This window comes from Mytilus californianus, unplaced genomic scaffold, assembly GCF_021869535.1.
Source record: "Mytilus californianus isolate M0D057914Y unplaced genomic scaffold, xbMytCali1.0.p SCAF_9, whole genome shotgun sequence".
NCBI classification, from domain to species: Eukaryota; Metazoa; Mollusca; class Bivalvia; order Mytilida; family Mytilidae; genus Mytilus; species Mytilus californianus.
The window spans coordinates 82,642,157-82,669,294 of NW_026262745.1; the positions used below are offsets into that span (position 1 = coordinate 82,642,157).

At 33.2% G+C, this 27,138-nt stretch overlaps 1 long non-coding RNA gene across 1 annotated transcript; it reads right to left on the reverse strand.

Annotated features, from left to right (window-relative positions):
* LOC127716533 (uncharacterized) lies at positions 1-27,138 on the reverse strand. Its single transcript, XR_007988984.1, has 3 exons — positions 26,522-27,138; positions 601-642; positions 1-113 (listed from the first exon to the last, which is right to left on the reverse strand). It is a non-coding gene; the product is annotated as an uncharacterized LOC127716533 (long non-coding RNA).

Sequence of the window (27,138 nt, forward strand, 5' to 3'; positions counted from 1 at the left end):
TGTGAATATCTTGCACACTGTTGTTTGATCAGCCTCATATTTCCACTGGTTTCCAAATATTCCACTAATGTGTAAATCATCTTTAACTTTTTATCTAATGATTCAATGGACATCTGTGTATCAAGAAAATTTAACATGTATTATCAATCTCATTCTAATTTGCCTGTCATGTTAATTTTTTCACAAAGTTCTAGTCTTCACTTAGGAGTTAACAGTTTATTGTATACAGGGTGAAAAATTGTTGAACATACTTTTTGTATGGTAACCCCTTGATGTCCTTTTGGTAAACTTGTTTTCTAAAATTTGCTGTTTTGTTATTACTTTTATTAACTTATACTGGACACCAGAAATTACTCTAACCAAAGATGTATAATGCTCTGACTAACCCAATGACATCTTTTGAAATTGTAACTTCAACCTTTTCATTTGTCATGTTTGTCACTTAAAAATTTAAACAATCAATTTTATAAGATGTCAAATTGACAGTGAACAGAGTTTCCTGCATTTTGAAGGTACTCATTGCTGAACTTAAAGAGGGATGCTAGTATCAATGAAATTGATGTATTCTTATTCATGGTGCTTTCAACTTGTTCGACCTACCATGCTCTGTGCCTATTTTCCAAACAATCAAGGATCATCTGTCTGAAAAAAAAGGTGAAAATTATCAATATCAAAATTGACCTCCATTTTGTCATCACCCACAGAATGCACCATTTTATTAACCAAATCTATCCTTTGGAAACCCGGTTAAAACATTGTATTTCCTCGAGTGGCATAGAACTTTTTTTAATTACATCAGGATTATTAATATTCTTTTATCTCATTTTTTGGAGGGGGCTTTGAAAGCTTCCCCCAACTCCTACAGTTTCTAGGTCGTATTTTTCTGCCAAAGGTTTTTGGTTTCTCTTAGTGACTCTTGCTTCCTCCACCAATAAAAAATGGCACAGACATAATAAAGTCTTCTTTGATTAACAGGACTAATGTTTTAAAACAATTTTTGTATTTTCTTCAATGTTTATTCTTACTTTGTTCTAAAAAATTTAATACAATGAAATAATGATCATATGGTTCTTAAGAAAACAAACTGTCAAAGTGGTTTGTTAATGAACTGGATTAATGCTGCCAAAAATTTTATCCTTTGCATGGCATGAAATATGTAAAATTTTGATAAATTGAAAAACTAAAGGCTCTTAAGAGCCCAATGTCACTCACCTGCATCTTAAAAAGAATTGCCATTTCAGTAAAAGTCACCATTAAAAAGATTAAATTTGTAGATCTTACTTTGCTGAACATTTTTGCTGTTTACAGTTTATCTTTATCATTACGGTAATAATATTCATGATATTCAAGATAACCAAAATCTACAAAATTTCCTTAAAATTACCAATTAAGTGGCAGCAATCCAACAATGGGTTGTTAGATTCATCTGAAAATTTCAGGGCTGACGGGGCTTGGCCTAATAAACATTTTTACCTCGCATCAGATTAGCTCTAAATGCTTTGGTTTTCGAGATATAAGCCAAAAATTGCATTTTACCCCTACGTTCTATTTTTAGCCATGGCGGCCATGTTTTTATACAAAACAAAAAATAAAACACAAACTTTATTCTAGATACCCTTAGAATCATTCAGCTTAAGATTGGTTGGAATTGGTTCAGTAGTTTCAGAGAAGAAGATTTTTTTAAGTTAGAAAACATGATACAAATAAGTCAACATGACCAAAATGGTCAATTGACCCCATGAGGAGTTATTGCCCTTAATAGTCACTTTTTAACAATTTTTTGTAAGTTTTTTGTAATCTTATACAAAATCTTCTCCTCTGAAACTACTGAGACAAATTTAACCAAACTTGGCCACAATCATCATTAGGGTATCTAGTTTAAAAAATTTGTCTGATAACCCCGCCTACCAACCAAGATGGTCAACATGGCTAAAAATAGAACAAAGTGGTAAAATGCAAGTTTTTTGAACCGTTATAAATAGAGAAAAATCTGAAAGGAGCAAAAATGTTCAGAATAATGAGCTCTACCAATTGTCCATATACGTCAAAACTGTCAGACAAATTCTTATAGTTATTGCCGATAAATGACAAATTTTACCTTTTTTTTTCATTTTTGCCTACTTTCATAAAAACTATGATATTTAAAGAGAAACATTTTTTTTCCGTTATGCCTTATATGATTTAAATTGTAATAGATAAATAAACACTTTAAATCACAAAAATTATCAGCAAGGCAAGATCTATTAAAAAGTCAAATGTTGCCGATATAGTTAGTAGACTGTCACTCTTCATAGGAGTGATTGACCTTAAATGAGGATTTTTTTAAACCTCTTTTGTGTTTTTAACCCTCTTTTGTATTAGCAAAAACTAAAAATGATAGAGAGAGACTAATCAGACTAAAAGATTAGTAATACAAGATCAACAAAATAGAGATTTTTGTCATGAAGTCTATTCTCGTCTACAATGTTGGAGAGTGTCCTTTGTTTAATATGCACATAGACCAAGGTGAGCGACACAGGCTCTTTAGAGCCTCTAGTTACATTTGTAAGAGACAACGGACACATAGTGATGACAATTATCCAATTGTATATATACATTCCAATAACAAGCGGGCAATTTGTAAGTTTAAAGCTTCATTTTTTTCAAATATGTGTGTATGTTCGAACGACTCAGGAATCGACATTAATTAAATAATTGAGATGAATTCCAATAGTCCCGAATGAATTGTTAAAAACACCTTTGCCAATCCCATAGCTGCAGTTGAAATTCCGCCAAATATAATGACGCTTGCGGCCAAATAGTTTCATTGAGGGCAAATAGTTGGAAACTATTGACCAGTCAAATAGTTCAACGCTTGCAGTTTGAAAAATAGTGAAAATATTGTGTACTTATCTTATATAGAAAATAATAACTGAGGTATAATAACTGGGACTATTATACTAACCTGGGACTATTATATTATAGTAACAGTTAGTATAATAGTCCCAGTCAATATCCTGTTCTTTATTATACAGTTTTAATATTTTGACAATATGTTGAGTTTTTGTTATTTCTCTAGATCAGAGACATATATACACATATATATATATATATATGTCTCTCACTCTCTGTCTACATTTTATGAACAATTTAACAAAAAAACAAGCTTAATTAAATATGACTTTTGTAAGAAATACAATCACTGTGATATGTTTTAAAATATTGCTCTAGTTTATTAAAGGACGTCACATGCAAAGTGTCCGTAAATTTTACTTTTTTTCACTGGATACTTCAATATTTGAATATACAATAAACCATAATTTGGCATAAAGCAAGCTGATGATTGTTGGTGTTTATAGATAATGTGACCGTTTTGTGTATATTTAAGTATATTTTAGCTATGTTGCTAACGGAAAATTATAAAACTACGAGTTGTTAATGTTAGTTAAGTCTCTAGTCAACCTCCAAATGGATAGAAACTTAGAGACCACAGGCACTTGTTTCTATTCATTTGGGTCATCCAAGCATTAAAGTAATTAAAGAAAACAAACCAGAAAAAGAAGAACTATGTTTTAGCCCAGTAAATCCTGAGTTTGTAAAAAAACAAATCAATAAAATTAATATTAATAAATTATCTCGCCAAGCGCAGCTGGATACAACCGCAGAGGTCCAACAATGAACAGTTGGGGCAAAAATGGACACAATATTCACGCTTTATACAGTTCTGAATTTGGATTGTAATTAAATATTTGACACAGAATAATATATTCAATTTTTTGCTTTTGTGCAATACACTGTGCTGTTGCACAATACTTTGTAAATCTGTTTTCAGACGATATACAAAGAATTAGCAGTTGTGACACACAATTTTTATCAGGTGACTTTTATAATTGGAAAATTGACAATTTTTTAAATCTTGAAGAAAAATTGACCCCCCCCCCCTTTTTTTTTTGTCAAAAAAAAAAAATATTTGAAGAAATTTTCTTTTTAATTTCTGAAATCTTGATAAAAAATTGTCCCCATCCCCCTACAATATTTCCCCCCCCCCCCCCAATTTTTTTTTTTTTTAACCTCCCCTGCCCCCTTTTTCCAAAAAAAATTCTTTCCCTCAAGATATGGTCATAATCTCAATTCAAATTTCCAATAGAATTTGCAACCATAAAAACCCATTTAAATACATCATAAAAGTATTGAAATAGAAAATGACATACATAATCATGGCTAATATTAATATACCTTCATCCGCATTTAATAGTAAATTCTAAAAATAAATTGACAGCTAATCACCTCAAGACAATGCAACATTTCTTTATAACAAAACCATTTTGAGGGAGGTAACTCTTAATGCTAAAAAAACCCAAACAGATGATATTGATCACAAATAAATAATTCTGAATATGAAAATTTATTACCACTGAACCCTTTGATATACACTATTGTTATATTATATATACTTCCATCACAGTATTTGATGTTTCTAGAAACAGCAAAAAAATAATTCATACTAGAACTAGCTGACAACTTTACATAATTTAAAAGCAATGTAAGGGAGGTAATTCAAATATAACATTGTAATTATTATCTTTTAAATTTTATTTGATACATTTATTAAATCAAACAAAACAAATTTTATAGCCTTAGGACCAAAATTTGGGCCAATTATAAAATGGGCCCAACAACCAAATACATATGAAAAAATTGTAGTACTAATAGCATGAAAAATTGTAATACTTATAGCAAAAAGTCCCAACATAAAGAATCAAATCTTTCTCAAAATCAAAATCCCAAAATATTGTTCTCTTCTATATACTGTATAATATCATGAATAAATCGAATGCTATCCCTTATATAATGCTTAATGGTCCAATATCTATTCCATAGAGATCCAAAGACCAATACTTAAGTAATTGTCCATTAACCAGGAAACCCTTGTTTTTTCCCCCCTTTTTTGCCCCTAATTCCTAAACGGTTTGAGCCATAACCCCCCAAAGCCAATCCTAACCATCCCTTTGTGGTATGGAAACTTGTGGTATAGTTTCAGATAGATCCATACACTGTTCCACAAGTTATTGTCTGGAAACTAGAAAAATGCTTATTGGGCCCCTTTTTGGCCCCTTATTCCTAATCTGTTGGGACCATAACCCCCAAAATCTATCCCAACCTTCCTTTTGTGGTACTAAACTTTGTGTTTAAATTTCATAGATTTCTATTTACTTATACTAAAGTTATTGTCCGGAAACCAAATGTGTTTGGACGACGCTGACACCGATGACGACGACATGATACCAATATACGACCGTATAAAAAGGCCACAGGAAAAGCTGGAATTTCTTCAAAAGTATTAAAACTCTCTGAATCTGAATTATCCTATCCAATTTCTAAATTAATAAATAAATCATTTGAATCAGCTGTTTTCCCAGATAAATTAAAGGAAGCACAAGTTATACCTCTGCATGAAAAATCAAACACTCTAGATAAAGGAAACTATAGACCTGTAAGTATATTACCCCTGATTTCAAATATTTTTGAGAAGTCTATAGAAACTCAACTTGTTGAATATTTTAACTCATTTTTTCCACATTTTTCTGTCAGCTTTTCGAAAAGGATACGGATGTCAAACAGCTTTATTAAAAATAATTGAAGACTGGAAAAGACTTTAGTAAGATCAGAATAAATATGTAGCGGCTATATTAATGGACTTGTCCAAGGCTTTTGATTGCCTACCCCATGACCTCCTCCTACTAAGATTAAAATCCTACGGTGTCTCTGCCTCTTCTCTTAAACTTTTGGAAAGTTATTTAACTAATCATTTTGCTAATAGAAAACAGTGTGTTAAAGTAGGTTCTAATTCAAGCTACTAGCAATCAATGTTTAAAGGGGTGCCACAAGGGTCTTTATTGGGGCCGACATTATTTAATATTTTTCTAAATGACATTTTCTATTTTATTCATAAAAGTGAACTCTATAAATATGCAGATGACAACACTCTTTCATAAGCAGATAATGATTTAGATAAACTAATTAATACTCTAGAAGATGAAAGCAAAATTTTGATTAATTGGTTCTCAATAAATAAAATGAAAGCTAATCCAGAAAAATTTCAAGCAACAGCTGTAGGTAAAAAAACTAAAGACAAAAACTTAAAATTTAATTTAGAAGGTATTGAAATAGAATGCGAAAATGAGGTTAAACTTTTAGGAGTAACAATAGATGTCAAACTAAATTTCAATGAACATGTCTCTATAATATTTTTATAGGTTAGACAATACTTGGTCATGTTTTATGAAGATTTAAAGCCCAAGGCGTAGCCGAGGGCTTTAAATCTTCATAAAATATGATCAAGTATTGTCTGACCAATTTACAACATATTCACACTTTCGAGTGACCTTACAAAATTATCCTTTCCCATTGTAATATTCAAACCTAAAAAAGAGTTCACTATTTATAATGAAGTGAATGTATAACATAGGTAATGATCATTTCAATGGATGGAGCACTGACATAGTTTGTGAGGACAAAAAGAATTCAAACATTTGAGTTTTTCTTCTGCTTCAGGTAAAATTTAATACTTATATATCTTCATTTTTTGTTTGTTTTAAAAAGTACACAATGTTATATCAATCCGCTTTTTGAAATTTGATTTTTTTTTATAATTATAAAACTCACTGTATAAATATTTAAATTCAGACCATTCAACATTAGATGCTTACTTTTTGTTGATAAATGTACATGTATTGTGTTTTTCGAAAAAAAAAAAAACCTTTGCTTTATACATCAGCAGTCTGACATTGTTTTCTTGAAAGAAAAAAAAATTGACTCGAATGTCAGGTATATGAATTGAATAAATATTATTTTACCTACATCTTTACTCCCATTTCATTTTTTGTTTATCATATATATGTGTACCATTACAAAATATATAAACATTTGCAAAATTCAATTTCTTTTTATTCTTTTCTCTTTCATCTTTAATCAGTAGGTTATTTTTCCAAGGAAAATTGCCTCAGGGGATTGTACACTTCATTAGTGTAGTTCTTAATAGTTCACTTTCATAATTAATCTACAATGAAAAGTCATTCATGTATAGCATTTTATAGTGCATGGAAAGCCATGTACTATGAAAATTAGAGGGAAAAAAACTGACTTTTCATTGGACGAGAAGGGGTGAGTATGTTCTAAAAAAAAGCATCCAAACAGCTAAATATATTAAAAAGAATTGGAAAAACACCTGACTTAACTTGGAAAATTAACAATTTATTATTCTTGCTTATATACCTATATGGAGTTATTTTCATTCAGAACGATAGGTCGTTCTTTCGAAGAATCAACACGGACGATATCATGTTTCAATGAAATATGCTTCAAGGCATAAAATAATGACCTGTGTGAGGTCATTATTTTCCTTGATGAAAATGCAAACTATAATTTACTTCAAAATTTAATTCGTTTGGAAGTTTGTTGTTGCCATTCGGTCGGGGAATTTATTTTCTAAATTTCAATCTTTGATAGGTTTAAAAAAAATCATCAATGACCCGCATTTTAACTTGAGAAACAATTAATGTGAATTTTTGTTAATTTATCGCTACAATAAAGGGACATTATCATATATGTGAGATGAATTTAATGTAAAACTTTCCATAACACTTTTTAAAAAAGCCAGATTTAACACATTCGTGTGTAAGATTTAGAAAATCTGATTGATTCACACTGAATAGGAAATCATACTGTGACCTACATGAATTGATATTCGTTTTTTTCGTTTTCGTGTTACATGTACATGTATCACGATTTAGTGTTCTCTTCGTGTCAGTTCTTAACTTTTTTACATCTATGTTTACCTTTTACTCTATCAAATGATCAACTAATAAAATATTCTTATATTCTATTAAATAACACCCACGTACCTCACAATGGGGTCGGGTTGGAGTATAGAATTAAATCCTGATTATCTGTTAAAAAATTGTACTGTCATTCAAAAGAAAATTATTCTGAATATTTCATTCGTTTAAAATTGTTGAAAACATAATCACATTTCCACGATAAAAATATCATTACAAATAGAAAAAAAAAACAACATAGCACCCCCTTCCATAAACTATGTTGGTACAATAAGTTACTTACAAAGTGACTTGTATTTTTCATACACCGTTATCCGGTGGTAACAATTCATTTGTGTCTTACTTTGTGCAGTTACAGTAATATTGTTATTGTGCCTGAATAATGATTTCTAAGGTTTAAATATAGATTAATTAAGTGAGTTTTATTTCATATTCTAAATGAGCCGTAGGGCATATTAAAACCTGAACGCATTAGAAAGGAATATCCCACTTTAGTGTGATCGGTAAAATAGGATGCTAATTCTGCAAATCTTTGTAGAAAATAGTATTTTTTTGACGGTATATAAGTCAGATAATGCATATTTTAAGGTTTTTCTTGTAGTAGAACACACCTCGGGGTGTCAGGATTGCCCAAAGAAAAACCTCCCTACGGTCGGTCTTTCGTTTGATCAATCCTGACACCCCTCGGTGTGTTCTACAACAAGAAAAACCTTAAAACATTCATTATCTATAACATAATGTCAAACTTTAATTACTGCCCACCAGTTTGGCACTTTTGTTGGGAGGTTAATACAAAAAAGATTGAGAAAATTCAAGAGAGAGCACTAAGATTTATTTATGAAGACTATTTAGCAAGTTATGAAGATCTACTTTGCAAATCAAAATTACCATCTTTAAAAATTAGAAGAATGGGATCATTGGCTATTGAAGTTTTAAAAATTATTAATAAAGATTGTCCTATTTATCTCCATGATTTAATCCACTTAAAAGAAAACCCTTACTCTTTTAGATACCAGAATACAGCAGACCTACCACATGTGAGAACAACTGCATATGGCCTACAATCTTTAAGGTATGTGGGTGCTGAGCTTTGGAATGAGCTGCCAGATGATGCAAGCAATAATCTTTAAATCAATTCAAGAACTTGATAAATTCTTGGTCTGGCAGCTCATGCCAATGTTTCGCCTGCAAAACCAGTTAATTCTGTTCATTATTTTTGGTTTAATGCTTTTTCAGCATGGCAAAATTTTCGTGTTTTGACATTTAATTTCTCGTTTTCTCGTGCGTACTTCGTGTTTCCCCTTATTTATTTTCCGTGTTTCGTGTTGGTACTCTTGATTTCTCATCCTTGTTCTGAATTTGTACGTTACCGAAGATTGTACAGAAAAATCCGAATCCATTTCCCAGACGTTCATGCGAAGATCACAGATGATGAAACAAGGAATCCATTAGATGACGAAACTAACCATTATTTAGCATCCTAATACGAACCTGACTCTGAGTAAGAATCTGACGAGAATGAAGCTATGCCAGTTACTGAAACTGACCTTCTCAATATCAGACCCGATTGTCTTTCATTCATGCTTGGTTTTCGGTCTAGAAGTGGAAGATGCATAAGGGTCTTCTCAAAATTTGATTGAATTTGAGGATTATTGTTACCTTGTGAGGCTTGTTAAACACAACTTCCAATTGGCTCTGATCAAGTTTGTGCTAACTTTTGCTTAGTACATGGTCCCCTCGTACATATTTCGGCCAACTATGAGCGCACAAAACAATACCCTAAGATAAGCAATCAAATGCTTAGTGGTTTCTTCCGAAAATGCAAAGCAGGTACCATCGCGAGAATTAACGTTTATTTGTATTTATATGTGTTATAATACCTTCTGAAACTTGCGGTATTCAATACGTAGGTGAAACTGGACGATATTTATCTAAATGCACGCAAGAACACCTTTATCGTTTTAAAAGACCCCATAAATTCAAAAGTATCATTTACCAACACCTTAAGAAGCACAATCACCCTTTTAAATATTTAACAGTTCAACCTTTAGAAGTAGTTAATAAGCAGCCTGGGGAATCTCATTCAAAATTTGTACGATCACGAAAAATAATTGAATTAAATTGGATCAAAAAATTACAGACAGTCTATCCTCTCGGTCTTAATGACAATATCATGGGAATTGGTAATATATCTAGAACAGATTCTGTTAACATTTAGGATATAGTTTATAAAACAGTTCGTAAAAACCGTTCTCATGAGCGTAAAATAAATTGCAATCAAAGAAAATTTCGTAATAACAATACAAATATTTCGGATCTAATTTCTATTTCAAAAAACAACGGTAGACATTATCTATTAACCAAGCTCTGTTCTTTACCTGTTCATAAATTACATCAAATTTTGGAGGAATGCAACACAATTCCATATTGCAGTCCTAAGTATGAAATCGTCCAAATTATAATTGCATATTGTTATTCTAAATTGTTTCCAAAAATTTATCGCCCTGAAGATCACAAAAAACATTTTATTAAAATTAAATATGTCAATAAAGGTTTTGATTTTGTAAATTTTGCCGGTATTTTTAATGATAATTCTGTTAAAGAACAAATTCTTGGCTATTTTGATAATACTGAACCCTCTTATTTGTTATGTTTACAAAAAATCTACCAGGAAATATGTGATTAATTACAGTGAAGCGTGTAAAGATGTTAATATCAGTGACAATACACCTACCTCATGAAATTGCAGTAATTCCGAATACATTTCTGGCCCCAGTTCCCATGTTATAACAGGAGACCTTAACATCGTTAGTGACCGAGAGTTGAAATCATTCCTCAGTAAAGGACCTAAATATTGTCCCCCATTAATTATTAATTAGAATGAGTGTCGTAACATCATCCACGACTCACTCCGTACCTACCGCTCTAAATGGATAAAACGAGAAAAAGCTGACAAGAAATCATTAGATTCTTTTTTTAATTCGATAATGAACATAGTTGATATACATATTCAACATTCTAAAGATCATTTTACTCCTAACAACAACCATAATAGCCTAATTTCTTGTATCAAACATAAGCTAAAAGAAATCGCCAAGGAATTTGTTTTTGTCCCGGCTGATAAGGCTGCTAATAATATCATTATTGTTTGACGTAAATTTTACATAGAGGTTCTAAAGAAGGAAATCACGAATTCACCAATATTCCAACTGACTCCATTTTCGGAAAATGACATCTGTAACAAACATAAACTTTTGAAGTTACCTCTTTACAAGCAGAACCATTTACAATGAAAGTTCTTACTATGTACTGGCTTCCGAAGCTGCACAAAACTCCTAACTGTCAACGTATATTTGTTCCGCCTAACAGAAGTTCCACTGGAAACTTTGTTATAAACAATGTCATAATATCTGTTCCTGTTGGAACAAATATTCTATACCATTTATTCCGTTAGGAACATTTACTGTAATATTTATTCCAGTGGAAATAATATTCCAGAATATTGTTTCCATTTGGAACTTATATTATGAAGGAACTTCTATTCCGTGACATTACAAATATAGATTTATTTCGTCTTCAAGCCATTGTTCCACTACTAAACTATCTACTCTACTTACTAGTACACTTGGTACAATCAAAAACATGGTAATAAATTGTTCAAATAAGGCCTTTGAAATAGTGGAATTAATTACTTTTGGAGTGTCAAAAATTCGTTGGAAGTACTTGATAAATTGCATGCTTATATTGCATGTATTGGTGATTTTGAATCTGTTCAAAGTTTTGATTTTTCTACCAGATATAGCACTTTGCCCCATAATCTGATTAAATGGGCATTTATTTTTTTAAGGTCATTTTTTAATAACAACAAACAAAAGAACTACATCAATTGGACCTGCTTCGATACTATAACTGCCCTTGAATTTTTACTAGATAACATTTGTGTTCGCTATGGAGATTCCGTATATCGTCAGGTTATCGGAATTCCCATGGGAACTACCTGTGCACCACTTATTGCGGACCTGTTTCTGTATTGTTATGAGTTACAATTTATGACTAAAATCAGCAAAGACCCATCGAAACAACATCTGATTCAAAAATTTAATAACACTTTTAGATATTTAGATGATATATTGGCTCTCAATAATGACGACTTCAGTATGTACACTAAAGAGATTTATCCTGCCAAACTGACTTTAAATAAAGCTAATACTAACAATGAACACTGCCCTTTCCTGGATCTTGATATCCATATCTTTAATGGGAAGCTTAATACCAAAATTTATGATAAAAGAGATGATTTTTCCTTTCCTATTGTTAATTATACATTTTTAGATGGTGACGTTCCCTTGTCACCATCTTATGGTGTTTATATATATCTCAACTTGCTCGATTCGCTCATGTATGTAACAACGTATTTGATTTCAACGAAAGAAATCTCTGTATTACTGAAAAATTATTACACCAGGGTTTTTCAATATCACAAACTAGTCAAAACATTTACTAAGTTTTATCATCGGTACAAGGACATCATTCGTAAATATAAATCAACATGCAGACATCTTATACATTCAGGTATTTCACATCCAATATTTTATTGTAATATTCTTTACAAAGCACAAAAATGTCGGCATTCACCTCAAAAGCTAACCAAACCTTTAGACAGACTTATTCGGAAGGGATATAGTTACGATACTGTTGTCAGGTCATTAAGGATTGCATATTTTGGTATTAATATTGATTCACTCATAGGGTCTTTGCATCGGAAATAAACACATTTATTCTAAAACCAGTTGTTTGCATGATACGGGTTATGTTCTTCTCATATATTTTATGATGGTATGATACTAAACCCCTAACGGGAGGGATCATACCTGATTTTCATATGATGAAGACATAATCTTTCAATCAGTATAATTGAGGTCTGGAGCTGGCATGTCAGTAACTGGTAGTAGTCCTTTGTTAATTTACATATCATTGTCATTTTGCTTAGCTTCTTTTGTTACCTATTCTGACATCGGACTCGGACTTGTTTTAAACTGAGTTTTACTATGCGTATTGCTATGTGTTTCTTTATTCTACATTGGATAGAGGTATAGGGGGAGGGTCGAGATCTCACAAAACATGTTTAACCCTGACACATTTTTGCGCCTGTCCCAAGTCAGGAGACTCTGGCCTTTGTTAGTCTTGTATGTTTTTTTAATTTTAGTTCCTTTGTATGTTTTGGAGTTTAGTGTGACGTCCATTTTCACTGAACCAGTACACAATTTTATTTAGGGGCCAGCTGAGGACCACCTCCAGGTGCGGGATTTTCTCGCTGCGTTGAAGACCCATTGGTAGCCTTCAGCTGTTATCTGCTCTTTGGTCGGGTTGTTGTCTCTTTGACATATTCCCCATTTCCATTCTCAATTTAATTGTGTAATCTAATAGAACTTGATGTACAATGTATATTGTTACCATTCTACTTTTGCAATTCTATTATGTATGGAGGGCCAGTTTATCATATATTTATGAAAGGAAAAGGTGATCTATTAGTAGACCACTTATAAAGAGATTCAAAATATTCCCCCAAAAAATTAATTTCAAGTCAAAAATATGATTATCGTTAGCTTTATCGGGGTCAGACCTATAATCCGACAGTCCCATAATCCGACAGTTCTGTAGTCTGACAGTCTTATAATCCGACAGCCCGATAGTCCGACGCGCGGTTACGTCTATGAAAAATATGCCCATATAGACATGTAACGTTTGTTAATTGGTATATTTTTTCACATAGAAAATTATCAATTCAGTCAGTATGACGTCTTGTACAGTGCCGCACTAATGCCATACGAACCGGTATTGAACGCAGCAGGCATAATTCAATCTGCAATCCTCGGATGAATCCACTAATACCCTAAGACAGTGGAACAGAATCAACCGAGTTTTGACGAATGGGGCTAAAACAGTAAAAGGCCAGTTAAATGATTAATATGACGGCATTTTTTTACATCAATATTTACGAAAATCCGTTCAAGCAAACTTGAAATATCAAATGACAGAGGAATTTGCAATTTTCATAAACGTACGATTTTACACGCGACGTCGTTGACGTGAAAACGTTTAATAAAGTTGCAATGTAGAGCCCTGATTGACGGGTGTCATACTGGGGGCAACCATTTGAATTTTATGGGGAAGGCAAAGAAAGAAACTATTTTCACTTACATTTGTTCACATCACATTTTTATAAACATGATAAACACAATATTCTTCATATTATAAATAGTCATGGAGGTGAATTTAGATCACCTTAGATTTTTTGGCAACATTTTGGGTCCTGCCTTATTATTTCAAAGTCCATCTCAGCCCCCACAAAAATCGAATGGTTAATCCCATATGTTAACTCAAGTGTCAATTTTATTTGGAAGTACGTTGTGTGCTTCTACTTCGAAACCATACACACTTTAGTGATAGCTGCAAAGGTTATTACAGGGAGGGAAGGTACTAATCTATAAAGGATACTAATATAAAAAAAAAAAAAAACAGACAGAAAACCGAATCAATTTATTGGCGCTGCTGGCGCATTGGGTGTAGGGCTAATTTAAAAACTAATTTATTTCATGTCAACGACCCTCATGTGATTATTCGCATTCTTGAAAACAACAAGCACACCCATGAATCAGACGATGCAAGTATTTCAAAAGAGCGAAACTTTAAATACAATAAAAGATGCGATAATGGAGGACCCAAACTATACCTATTAAAAGAGCTTATGATAGAGTAGCTTAGAGATATGAATAAAGGCGGTGGTGATCAGGCGGGCATCCCCGAATTTCATAGAGTTAGAAATGAAATGTCTCGGGTCCATAGTCAGAATCGAACCCAGGACCTTCAGCATTGCAGCCATCGGTCTTAATAACTACTATCTGCTTTGTCTGTTCAATGTGTGTGAATAAGTACTGTCATCACGTCATTGCATATTTTTGTTCCGTTCTTTTTCACATAATTCATGCAGGTTTTGGCAATTAAACCAGAAAAAGACAAGATAGTACAGTGATTTATTGCCATACAAAAGCAGTGATAAGTTATCATTTTGATGACAGAAAAATAGACCCAATTTATTAAGATTTCATTCCAAATCCATAACTATGAAACATCTTCTGAAAGTGTTACTGCGTCTAGAAAATTTGAGATAATGACACTATTCCTATTCTATTAAATCTACTTGCTCTTTTAAGAACAAGAGAAAAGATAAAAAAAATATTTATTACTTCTATGTAAATCAATCCGATGTAGTCGTCTGATATCTTCGGGGCTAACGCCCCTCAGATATGAGAAGCATACCTCTTATACATGTGACATTTCACATTCAACCACATAATACGTTACATGCACGCGCATGCGCATTTATGTAAACAGACATTCTCGTAATCAACTTCGACATGATGAACACTGAGGAATTGAATCTAAGACTAATTGTTCAAACAGTGTAGGATTTAATTGGATTCCATTACAACGCATTCCACTTTTCCACTGCTCGCGTTTCGACAGTATACTAATAAGCTTATATGAAGACGAGATCCATATCTTTTGCAGCAGCACAGCTTCGTGTCGGACCATCAGACTGTCGGATTATTGGACCGTCAGACGATCGGACTGTCGGACTACTGGACTGTCGGAATTTCAAACAGTTGGGGTAAGTATGGACACAACATTCAAGCTTGATACAGCACTGAATTTGGATTGTGATTAAATATTTGACACAGCATAGGTTTCTGACACAGAATGAATGTGATCTAAGAACTTAAAAATTTTTAATTTACCTATTCAAGCCATATCATTATCATTTGCTTTTATATATAAATCAGAAATAACCAAATTAAAATGGAAAAGGTAAAGGAAAAAAAGGAAAAAAAATCCCTCCTCCCCCAAATTTTTTGAACATCCTTTTGATTCATCACCCCAAAACTCAATCCCAGCCTTCCTTTGTGGTATGGTAGCTTGCAGTACAATTTCAGAGGGATCCATACACCTGAACACAAGTTATTGTCTGGAAACTAGAAAAATGCTTGTTTTTTGGCCCCTTTTTGGCCCCAAATTCCTAAACTTTTAGGGCAATTACCCCCAAACTCAATTCCAGCTTTCCCTTTGAGATATAGAACCTTGTAGTACAATTTCATAAAGATCCATACACTTACACACAAGTTATTGTCCTGAAACTAGAATAATGCTTGTTTTTTGCCCCTTTTTGGACCCTTATTCCTAAAATTTTGAGGCAATTACCCCCAAAATCAATCCTAGCCTTCCCTTTGTGGTATGGTACCTTGCAGTACAATTTCAGAGAGATCCATACACTTGAACACAAGTTATTGTCTGGAAACTAGAACTAGAGGCTCTCAAGAGCCTGTGTCGCTCACCTGACTCTACTTTACTCTGGTTTTAGAAATCATGTAAAGATAGATAAAAATCATAACAGATACCCAAATAATGATTGAGGCCAAATTTGGTTTAATATTGGTCCCGTTATTTAATAAAATATCCTGGTGGCCATCTTGAACAGTAAATCGGCAACAAAGTAGCAACACTTGGTCAGCACCTCATAAGGAACATTCATGCCAAGTTTGGTTTCATTCCATTCAGTGATACTCTAAAAGAAGACATTTGTATGTATTTCCCATAGGGTCCTATGTTAAACTAAGTCCCCCCCTGGCAGCCATCTTGGATGATGGACTGACTGCAAAGTAACAACACTTGGTCATCACCTCATAAGGAACATTCATGCCATGTTTGGTTTCATTCAATTCAGTGGTTCTCTAAAAGAAGACATTTGTATGTATTTCCCATAGGGTCCTATGTTAAACTAAATCCCCCACTAGCTGCCACAATGGATGAGTGATCGGCTGCAAAGAAACAACACTTGGTCAACACCTCATAAGGAACATTCATGCCATGTTTGGTTCCATTCCGTTCAGTGGTTCTCTAAAAGAAGACATTTGTATGTATTTCCCATAAGGTCCTATGTTAAACTAAGTCCCTCGCTGGCAGCCATCTTGGATGATGGACCAACTGCAAAGTAACAACATTTGGTCAGCACCTCATAAGGAAAATTCATGCCATGTTTGGTTTCATTCCATTCAGTGGTTCTCTAAAAGAAGACATTTGTATGTATTTCCCATAGGGTCCTATGTTAAACTAAGTCACCCACTGGCGGCCATCTTGGATGATGGATTGGCTGCAAAGTAACAACACTTGGTCAGCACCTCATAAGGAAAATTCATGCCATGTTTTGTTTCATTCCATTCAGTGGTTCTCTAAAAGAAGATATTTGTATGCATTTCCCATAGGGTCCTATGTTAAACTAAGTCACCCACTGGCGGCCATCTTGGATGATGGACCGACTGCAAAGTAACAACACTTGGTCAGCACGTCATAAGGAACATTCATGCCATGTTTTGTTTCATTCCATTCAGTGGTTCTCTAAGAGAAGACATTTGTATGTATTTCCCATAGGGTCCTATGTTAAACTAAGTCCCCCGCTGGCTGCCATCTTGGATGATGGACTGACTGCAAAGTAACAACACTTGGTCAGCACCTCATAAGGAACATTCATGCCATGTTTGGTTTCATTCCATTCACTGGTTCTCTAAAAGAAGACATTTGTATGTATTTCCCATAGGGTCCTATGTTAAACTAAGTCCCCCGCTGGCGGCCATCTTGGATGATGGATTGGCTACAAAGTATCAACACTTGGTCAGCACCTCATAAGGAACATTCATGCAATGTTTGGTTTCATTCCATTTAGTGGTTCTCTAGAAGAAGTTCAAAATGTAAAAAGTTAACGACTGAGACAGACGACGACGGACGACGGACGCCAAGTGATGAGAAAAGCTCACTTGGCCCTTTGGACCAGGTGAGCTAAAAATGCTTATTTTTGGCCCCTTTTTGGCCCCTTATTCCTAAACGTTTTGGGCAATTACCCCCAAAATCAATCCCAGCATTCCCTTTGTGATATGGAATCTTGTGGTACAATGTCAGAAAGCTCCATACACTTACACACAAGTTATGGTCATGAAACTAGAAAAATGCTTGTTTTTTGCCCCTAATTCCTAAAATCAATCCCAACCTTCCTTTTGTAGTATTGAACCTTATGGTAAAATTTCATAGAGATCCATTCACTTAAACTAAAGTTAGAGTGCGAAAACCAATGTGTCTTCAGACAAGGACTCAGATGCCAACGACGCCAACGTCATACCAATATACGACCGCAAAATTTTTTTGCGATCGTATAAAAACAGAAAACAATAAGGGAGAAACCATTTAGCTTTAAAAGGGGGAGGTATAGTTTTTTGTTTGAGTCAGATTTTTTACAAGTGAAGCGCTTCAACGCTGTCAATCAAAATTATTTAGTCAAAATATGGGGAAAATCTGGATTCAGAATATTTTTTTTTGTCCTCTGCTTGAAGAGAATATATTTTTTTTCATCAATTTGGGAATCAGAATATTTTTTTAAGAAAAATACTAGTCCAAATAATTATGACGTCTAGGAAGGCTATTTTAAATTTTTGCTTTGACACTTTCCTGCGACGCATCAAAGGAAAAAAAAATATAATAGCTTTTCAAGACGTCATAATTGAGGGGCCTGATTGGTTATTTTCGTTCTTTGTGATCGGCGCATTTTTCGCTATCGTGATCCGTTTTTCTACAGATTTATTTTTCGTGATTCGTGATGAAAGCATTGTTCGTGAATCGTTTTCATTGGAGTTTTATGTTCGTTCTTCGTGATTGAGACATATATTTCGTTCTCGTGATTTTTTTTTCCATTACGGAAATAAAGAGTTCCATTTAGTTGTCTTTCTTGGCTTAAAAAGTTGAAGTGGCGCGATAGTTTTTAAAGTGCAATTAGGTCATTTTTAAGTGCAAACATGGGAGCCCCCATGGCTGAGAGCCACAGCAATAAATTGTCGAGGTTGTAATATTTTATGTTGATCCAACCTGTTTTGGACAGGAAAATAAATTCATCGGAGGAAAGGGAGAGAAAGAAGGTCAGTGTAAAAAAAAAGGATGTGAACATTTTCAGAACCTTTTTGTACAATTTTAAAAGAACAGACCGGCCTTGTGGAGGAAGCTCTCCAAAGAGGTTTGGGCAAAGAAGTGGAAGTTAAAATGAGTGGGGGGGGGGGGGGGGTAGGACCTTTATCGGGACTCTTGGATCAGCATTTTTAAGCTCGGGATTTCGGGATTGATCCTTTCGGGATCCAGGAATTCTTTTTTCGAATTTCGGGATGTCGGGATTTGAATTTTTTTAAATTCGGGACCTCGGGATTCCATGTTTTTAAGTACCCCCTCTAAAATAAGTAGATTGGAGAAGACCAAAGAAGGTGTCAAAAATATACGGCATATCCACGCAAGCGACATGGGAGTTGGAGCTTCCAGAAATAGAGAAAGGGTGTAGTTTACAAGGTATTTAAAATTGTCACTGCTATAATATATGACAGATTCCATATAAGAAAGTGAAACAACTCCCATAAGCACGTTAGGCAAAAATCATAAGCAATGAACTTCTGTTTTTGAATACATGCTTTACTAATAAAGATAAAGACAATTTGACCAAAAAAAATTATGAGCATCATCCTTTTTAAATAAACGAAGCCTTAAATATTATGTTTCTGACATAAGATTTGACAGACTTTATTGTTTCTGACATAAGATTTGACAGACTTTATTTTTTCTGACATAAGATTTGACAGACTTTATTATTTCTGACATAAGATTTGGCAGACTTTATTTTTTCTGACATAAGATTTGACAGACTTTATCATTTCTGACATAAGATTTGACAGACAAATTGAGTTTCTGACATAAGATTTTGACAGACTTGATTCTGACATAAGATTTTTCATACATAAGATATTTTGACAGACAATGTATATTTGTTTTTTTTACTGACATTAGAAATCAAATCCTAGTTGAAAGTCATTTTTAAAACTCCTGGAAAATACTGCAGCCTAACATCTAACAAGATTTCACTACAGGTCAAAGAACTTTAACTGTTAGCACATTCAAATGTTTCAGAAATAAGATTGATAAGAAAACAAGTTTGACAGATCTTATGTAGGAAACATATATATTAAAACTATTGCTTGAATAAAGTTAAATGAAAGAATCAACATGTGTTTTTTCTTATGCACAGCATGACTTACAGTTCTAACTGGCATATATTGGAACCTACAATGATTTTGAAAGTTTTTACAGCGATATTCCTGACATAAGATTTATTGACAGACACTGAGCTATAAAGCAAGATATTTGAAAGTGAAAAAAAATATATATCACAGATGTTTTTGACTAAAAAAAGTAACAAATTTGGGAACAGGGATGTTTGAATAACCAGACTACACTAGTAAATACCAGTTAACAAGTGTCAACTTAAAGCATTGCAACACATAAACATTGTGTAAAAAAATGGGAGTTAATTCTGTCAAAATTTTTGCATTTTTTCAACTTGTTTTAATAATTTCTACTTTAAACGGAAACAATCATATCCAAAAATTATTTTTATAATTTCTTCTAACATCATTATACCTCAAAACATCCACAGATTATCTTTAAAATAACAGTAATTATTATTTTTATTTATTTATTCATTTTGACAGACATTTCAATTTCTAATATGGAATCTGCCATATGTATTTATAAGGTCGATCCAGCCCTCAGTCGATCCGGCCCCACTGTTGATCCGACCCTATTTTAAAGTCGATCCTGCCACATCTATGAATATTTATATTAAATATATATGCCATATATATATATACTTGAGTCATGCCCGTACACGGCCCTTTCTGAGATTTTAAAAAAAAATCCTAGTTTTTTTTGTGTTGAAACCCAGTTACCCCAACAAAATGCACACCCCTTAAGTTTTAGGTATGGTACACGCACCCCACCCACTTTTTTTTTGAAAAATTCTGTCTATGGGCGTGTGAACTATGATTATATTTTGGACATTTTTTTTTAATATAATGTTTTATTGAAAATTTTGATAATACAATTTTGTAGCACAAAGAGAAGGAATTTAGTGGTTTTTTCCCCGAACATTATACAATTTCTTGTGTTTGAAATACATGAAGTTGGTCGTTAAAAGTAATTGTATTTTTTTAATCTCCTCAATTAATTTTATCGTGTAAGCCGCCCATTTCTCGATTAATTGAACAAAAATCATAAAAAGTTTAATTGAACCAATCTACAACACAAACAACCAGCTTCTGAATCTCTATTATGGAGATTGATTGGGGATACTCTTTGGAGTACTTCTACTTTAGCGGACCCCATAAAAAGTACGGGAAACTATAGTAAATACTAGTATATAGGGATTGGTCGCGCCAAAAAGTTAAAAACAAAAATAGCCCAAAAATCAAACAACAGGCTCTCAAGAGCCTGAATCGCTCACCTGTATTTCAGAGGAGAAGATTTTTAAATGTTAGCAAACTTGATGAACAAATTGTGTAAAATTGTCTTTAAAGGGCAATAACTCCTTAAGGGGTCAATTGACAATTTTGGTCATTTAATTTTTCTGTAGATCTTACTTTGCTGAACATTATTGCTGCTTACAGTTTATATATATCTATAATAATATTCAAAATAATAACAAAAAACTGCAAAATTTTGTTAAAACTACCAATTCGGTGGCAGCAACCCAACAATGGGTTGTTTGATTCGTCTGAAAATTTCAGGGCCGATAGATCTTGACCAATTAAACAATTTTATCCCATGTCAGATTTGCTCTAAAAGATTTAGTTTTTGAGATATAAGCCAAAAACTGCATTTGACCCTTATGTTCTATTTTTAGCCATGGCGGCCATGTTTGTCGATGAATCAAAACTTCGGATACATTTTATAAACAAGATACCCTAAAGAACATTTAGTTAAAGTTTGAAGGTAATTGGCTCAGTAGTTTCAGAGGAGAAGATTTTTAAATGTTAGCAAACTTGATGAACAAATTGTGTAAAATTGTCTTCAAAGGGCAATAACTCCTTAAGGGGTCAATTGACAATTATGGTCATATTAACTTTTTTGTAGATCTTACTTTGCTGAACATTATTGCTGCTTACAGTTTGTATATATCTATAATAATATTCAAAATAATAACAAAAAACTGCAAAATTTTGTTAAAACTACCAATTCGGTGGCAGCAACCCAACAATGGGTTGTTTGATTCGTCTGAAAATTTCAGAACTGATAGATCTTGACCAATTAAACAATTTTACTCCATGTCAGATTTGCTCTAAAAGCTTTAGTTTTTGAGATATAAGCCAAAAACTGCATTTGACCCTTATGTTCTATTTTTAGCCATGGCGGCCATGTTTGTCGATGAATCAAAACTTCGGATACATTTTATAAACAAGATACCCTAAAGAACATTTAGTTAAAGTTTGAAGGTAATTGGCTCAGTAGTTTCAGAGGAGAAGATTTTTAAATGTTAGCAAACTTGATGAACAAATTGTGTAAAATTGTCTTAATAGGGCAATAACTCCTTAAGGGGTCAATTGACAATTATGGTCATATTAACTTTTTTGTAGATCTTACTTTGCTGAACATTATTGCTGCTTACAGTTTGTATATATCTATAAAAATATTCAAAATAATAACAAAAAACTGCAAAATTTTGTTAAAACTACCAATTCGGTGGCAGCAACCCAACAATGGGTTGTTTGATTCGTCTGAAAATTTCAGAGCTGAAAGATCTTGACCAATTAAACAATTTTACTCCGTGTCAGATTTGCTCTAAAAGCTTTAGTTTTTGAGATATAAGCCAAAAACTGCATTTGACCCCTATGTTCTATTTTTAGACATGGCGGCCATGTTTGTCGATGGATCAAAACTTCGGATACAATTTATAAACTAGATACCCTAAGGAACATTTAGTTAAAGTTTGAAGTTATTTGGCCCAGTAGTTTCAGAGGAGAAGATTTTTTAATTAGTTTACGACGACAACAGACGACGATGACAGACGACAACGGACGCCAAGTAATGGCATAAGCTTACATGGGGCCCTTCGGGCCCCGGTGAGCTAAAAAATAAGGTCAAAATAGGTGAAGTTTTGTTTTAAAAACTGTTGTTTTAAACAGTTTTTTAAATTAGAATTACAATATCTAACAGAAAGACGTCTTGGTAAGTGTGCAAAATGTACACGCTTCCATTACTCAGGTAGGTATATCACGTGATAAAAATTTCATTATCGGTGACCTCTACGTCATGAATATTCATGAAATAAGTTATTTCATTGTCAACCGTAACGTAAAATCAGCTGTGTTTGTTTACAAACATTACAATGTCAATACGGAAATGCCGATCAAGTTAAGATTTATTATTTGTGAAAGTATTGAGAAATTATTCAGTGGTGTATTTCTATAGGATTAATTCTAGATTTAACTGGAGAGGTATGTAAAAAGTGTAGCCATGGACATTTTGGATTAAGAAAAGACAGTTCTTTTTCAAACGACATTTTTTATTGGAAGTGCAGCAACAAAAAATGCAGTAAAAAAGTTTCTATCAGAAACGGATCCTGGTTTCAAGGACATAATTTAAGTTTGGAAAAAATATTATTTATCACGTAGGGCGTCAAGTAGAAGGTCAGTGGGTGTTTGGAGGTATTGAAAGAGACAGCAAAAAAAGTTTTTTCGCCACCGTGGAAAATAGAACAAAAGAAACATTACTAAAATTAATAAAAGACAATATAAAACCAGGAACAACAATAATTAGTGACTGTTGGAAAGCATATGATTGTCTAGGTTCAGAGGGATTTGAGCATTTGAAAGTCAATCATTCCGTGAATTTTGTAGACCCAGAAACAGGAGAGCGCATACAAACACCACTGAAAGTACCTGGCGTGCACTTAAAAAATCACTACCAAAATACGGCACGGTAAAATCACTTTATGATACTTATTTCAGTCAATATTGTGTACGAAAGAAATACATAATCGGCTCTGAAGACCCTTTCATAGCATTTATAACCCTCATTAAAAAAGTGTATAATCCAGAAAAACAAAAACAAACATTGATTACCACAGAAATTATCAGCATCAGTGAACCACAACCTGCAACTAAAAAACCCAGAGTACTACACGAAATAACAAACACATTAAATTCTAGTCTGCATGATTTTCAAGCTTAAATGGGTAAGTGCTTTAGATTTATTTTAAATTGTTCAGTTACACTAGTTAAAAGCAATCTTTAAAAATCATTTGCATCTTCGTCTCTTGAAGCGTTAACAAAAATGGCCGCTGTTTATATTCTAGCATAGCAACGTAAATTGGGGTGATCGGTCATGCGCATAAATTGTGCATCTTCCAACTTCCGGGGTCCGCTAAAACAGATTCTACCCTACTCTTTTTATATTTTCGTGATCCGTGATCATGGAAATTTATTTTCTGTGAATCGTGATTGACAAAAAAATCAATGATTTTCGTGATGAGACCCCCCCCCCATCAGGCCCCTCGTAATTATTTGAACTAGAAAAATACCATACCCACTCCTTCCTTTTGAAGCTCAATGATCATTCCCTAAACATTTTCCATCTGAACTTATTTTTTTTTTTTAGACAAAAACTATATGTAGAACATTCGTACTAAACATGCATGAACTATTTGCCACTGGACTTTAGCAACCAACAATCAATCAATATATAGGACATAGTCTTGGTATAAAGCTGGCATTTAAGGTAGCGCCTTCCTCATATTAAAGAATTTTTCTTTAAAATTTGACATGCAGTGATGATAAGTACAGTTCTTCAGGCCATAATCTTGCCGGCGAAATGACGATTTAAGTCGCCAAAGAATTTTGAAAATCGCTAAATCTCGCCAGCCAACTGACTTCATGGCGAAGTCAAATCGCTACGAAAATCAGTAAAAGGGAGACAACCTGTAAACTACAAGTCTCCCAGGTAAAAACAAATGGCGACTGACAAGGAAAATCAAGATTTTCGAAACAGCCCAGGACTAATAATGTTGACGATCAAATTAAATAATTACAACGGCGACTTTGAACATCCTCGGATATAACATTCAAAACTATTCCAACGGAAAACTGACAGTCTGTTAAAGTTATCATTTTACGATGATTTTTATCTGAGGTCAGTGAGGATGTTGCTAATCACTCAGCTGATTTGTTTTATTTTTATTGATTACGAGTCGATCAAATTGTACTATTGGGTGGGTTAAGGGTGGGAATTAATGGTAGATTTATTATATTCATTGAATAAAAATTGAAATATAAAAGGTAGAAAGACAGCTGATGGATAAATGTGATTGCAAACGTATGACACTCGACTAGCTGTGATCAGCAGTGGATTTTTTTTTCACAACGATCGGGAAGATATCTTTAAAAAAATTATAGAAATTGGCTCTTTATCGGTAAATTAATATATGATTGACTGATATTTTCATTTATAGGCTTACAATCTTTAACGAGAATCTCAATTTACAACTACATGTACATGTAACATGATGTCCTGGACATTCAATAAAGTTTTACAAAATAATGACAAGTGGTGATATAAATGATCAAATTCCCAGCCATATGAAATTCATCAGGTAAACTGGGAGTCATATTTTTCTGGACATTTAAAAATAAATTAAGGCAGATGCACATGAATTTAATGCATCATAATATTACTAGGCTACTCCCTCATGTCCCAAGCAACAAATTTTATTTAAACTTAAATTCAAGTTGACAGTACAAATGGTATCAATGAATAAATAACAACTATAGTCTATATTGTCTAAACCTTTTTATTAAGAACTTTCTATATACATGATATACATTTTGTACAATAACATAAAAAAAACTGCAAGTATATTTTTTATTGCATATAAAACAATTTCCTTAGTGATAAGCACGAGAACACTATGCAACCCAAACAGTAATACACCTTATCGCTATTTAGTCCAATCCGGAAAAAACAGTCATTTAGACAACTTCCTGTTTGGGTCAACAGGCCGCAAACAAAGGTCATCAGTAGCGAGCTGAGGGAGGGAAAAATTTAGAAAGCGATCAATAGGAAACTTTGATAGATTATGATCCACTTTTTCCAAACTCAAATTATAGTCAAAAAAATATTGTGTTTGAAGTATTTACGATGTTTTAAACAGGTCTCATTAAAAAGTATCATGCATGGTGCATTGTTTAAACAGGGTCCCAGATAGCGTCAACTGGATGAAAAAGTTGTGTAATTTTAGAACTTATCCGGAATGGAATAAATAGCGATTAGGTGTATGGAATCTCACTTCTCTAAGAAATTGACCACTTCTCCCTTCTCTCTCATGGAAGGAGAAGTCACTTCTCCTTTTCCAAAATCCTAGATTAGGCCCTGTTCTTATGAATAAAATAGCAGACGAAATATTCACAGACGTGACAATTACGAAAGTAAATGGGAGTGGGCGGAATTACCGGACATTTATACTGTATGTTAAGTTTGTTGTGCTTTTGTTCTGTCGGCTTTAAAAGCTCTTAAGAGCTCATGTTTGTAATTGAATTGCTTCTACCGACTCTATAAATAAAGCTTTTATGACAATTATGTCTAAGAGTAAGAAATTATACTTAAGTTAAAAGATTTCCGCTACTTTTCGTGCAAAATATGTGTAAATTGGGTATTCGGTGCAATTGGGGTGCTGTGACGTGTGTAAGTACGAGCCCGGACTTAGTATAACACTTGCTAGGTAAAAATATCCATACTTTTTTTGTTTTTTTCAGTGGAACTGACTGGTAAAGGTTGAATTTGTTTACAGCAGCAGTCGTATCTCGCGCGATTATATGTTGCGTCCACATCGGTTAGATTATTCAAATACAGAACCTATTTGAATTATGACTATAACCGAAAATGCACACAAAATTATATCGGACAGTAATCAAAGTGCAGGATAGCAATGCAAGAAAGATTGCAACCGTACAGGAACATATATATTGATATACTGTTCCCAGAACCGTAGTAGACAATAGACAAAAGACAATATTTTATTAGCACAAACGCAATTATAACAATTGGCAGAGACATATAATACAATTGTTTTATATGTCTCTGCAATTGGTAAAGGCTCAATTTAGACTCTCAGAAAGTTTTCACTAATGAGATTATTCATTTATTCAGTACTTGATTTAGTACATTGTATAGAAATACATAAAATAAGATTTAGTACATTGTAGGAAATACATAAAAAAAAATAAAACAACTAAATAATCAATACCTTAATTTCTATACAGGATATTGATAATTGATATTATCTGTGGTTTTGTAAAACATTATATCTAACTTTTAACTATTCAGAAATCGGTAATTTGAACATATCTTTGAT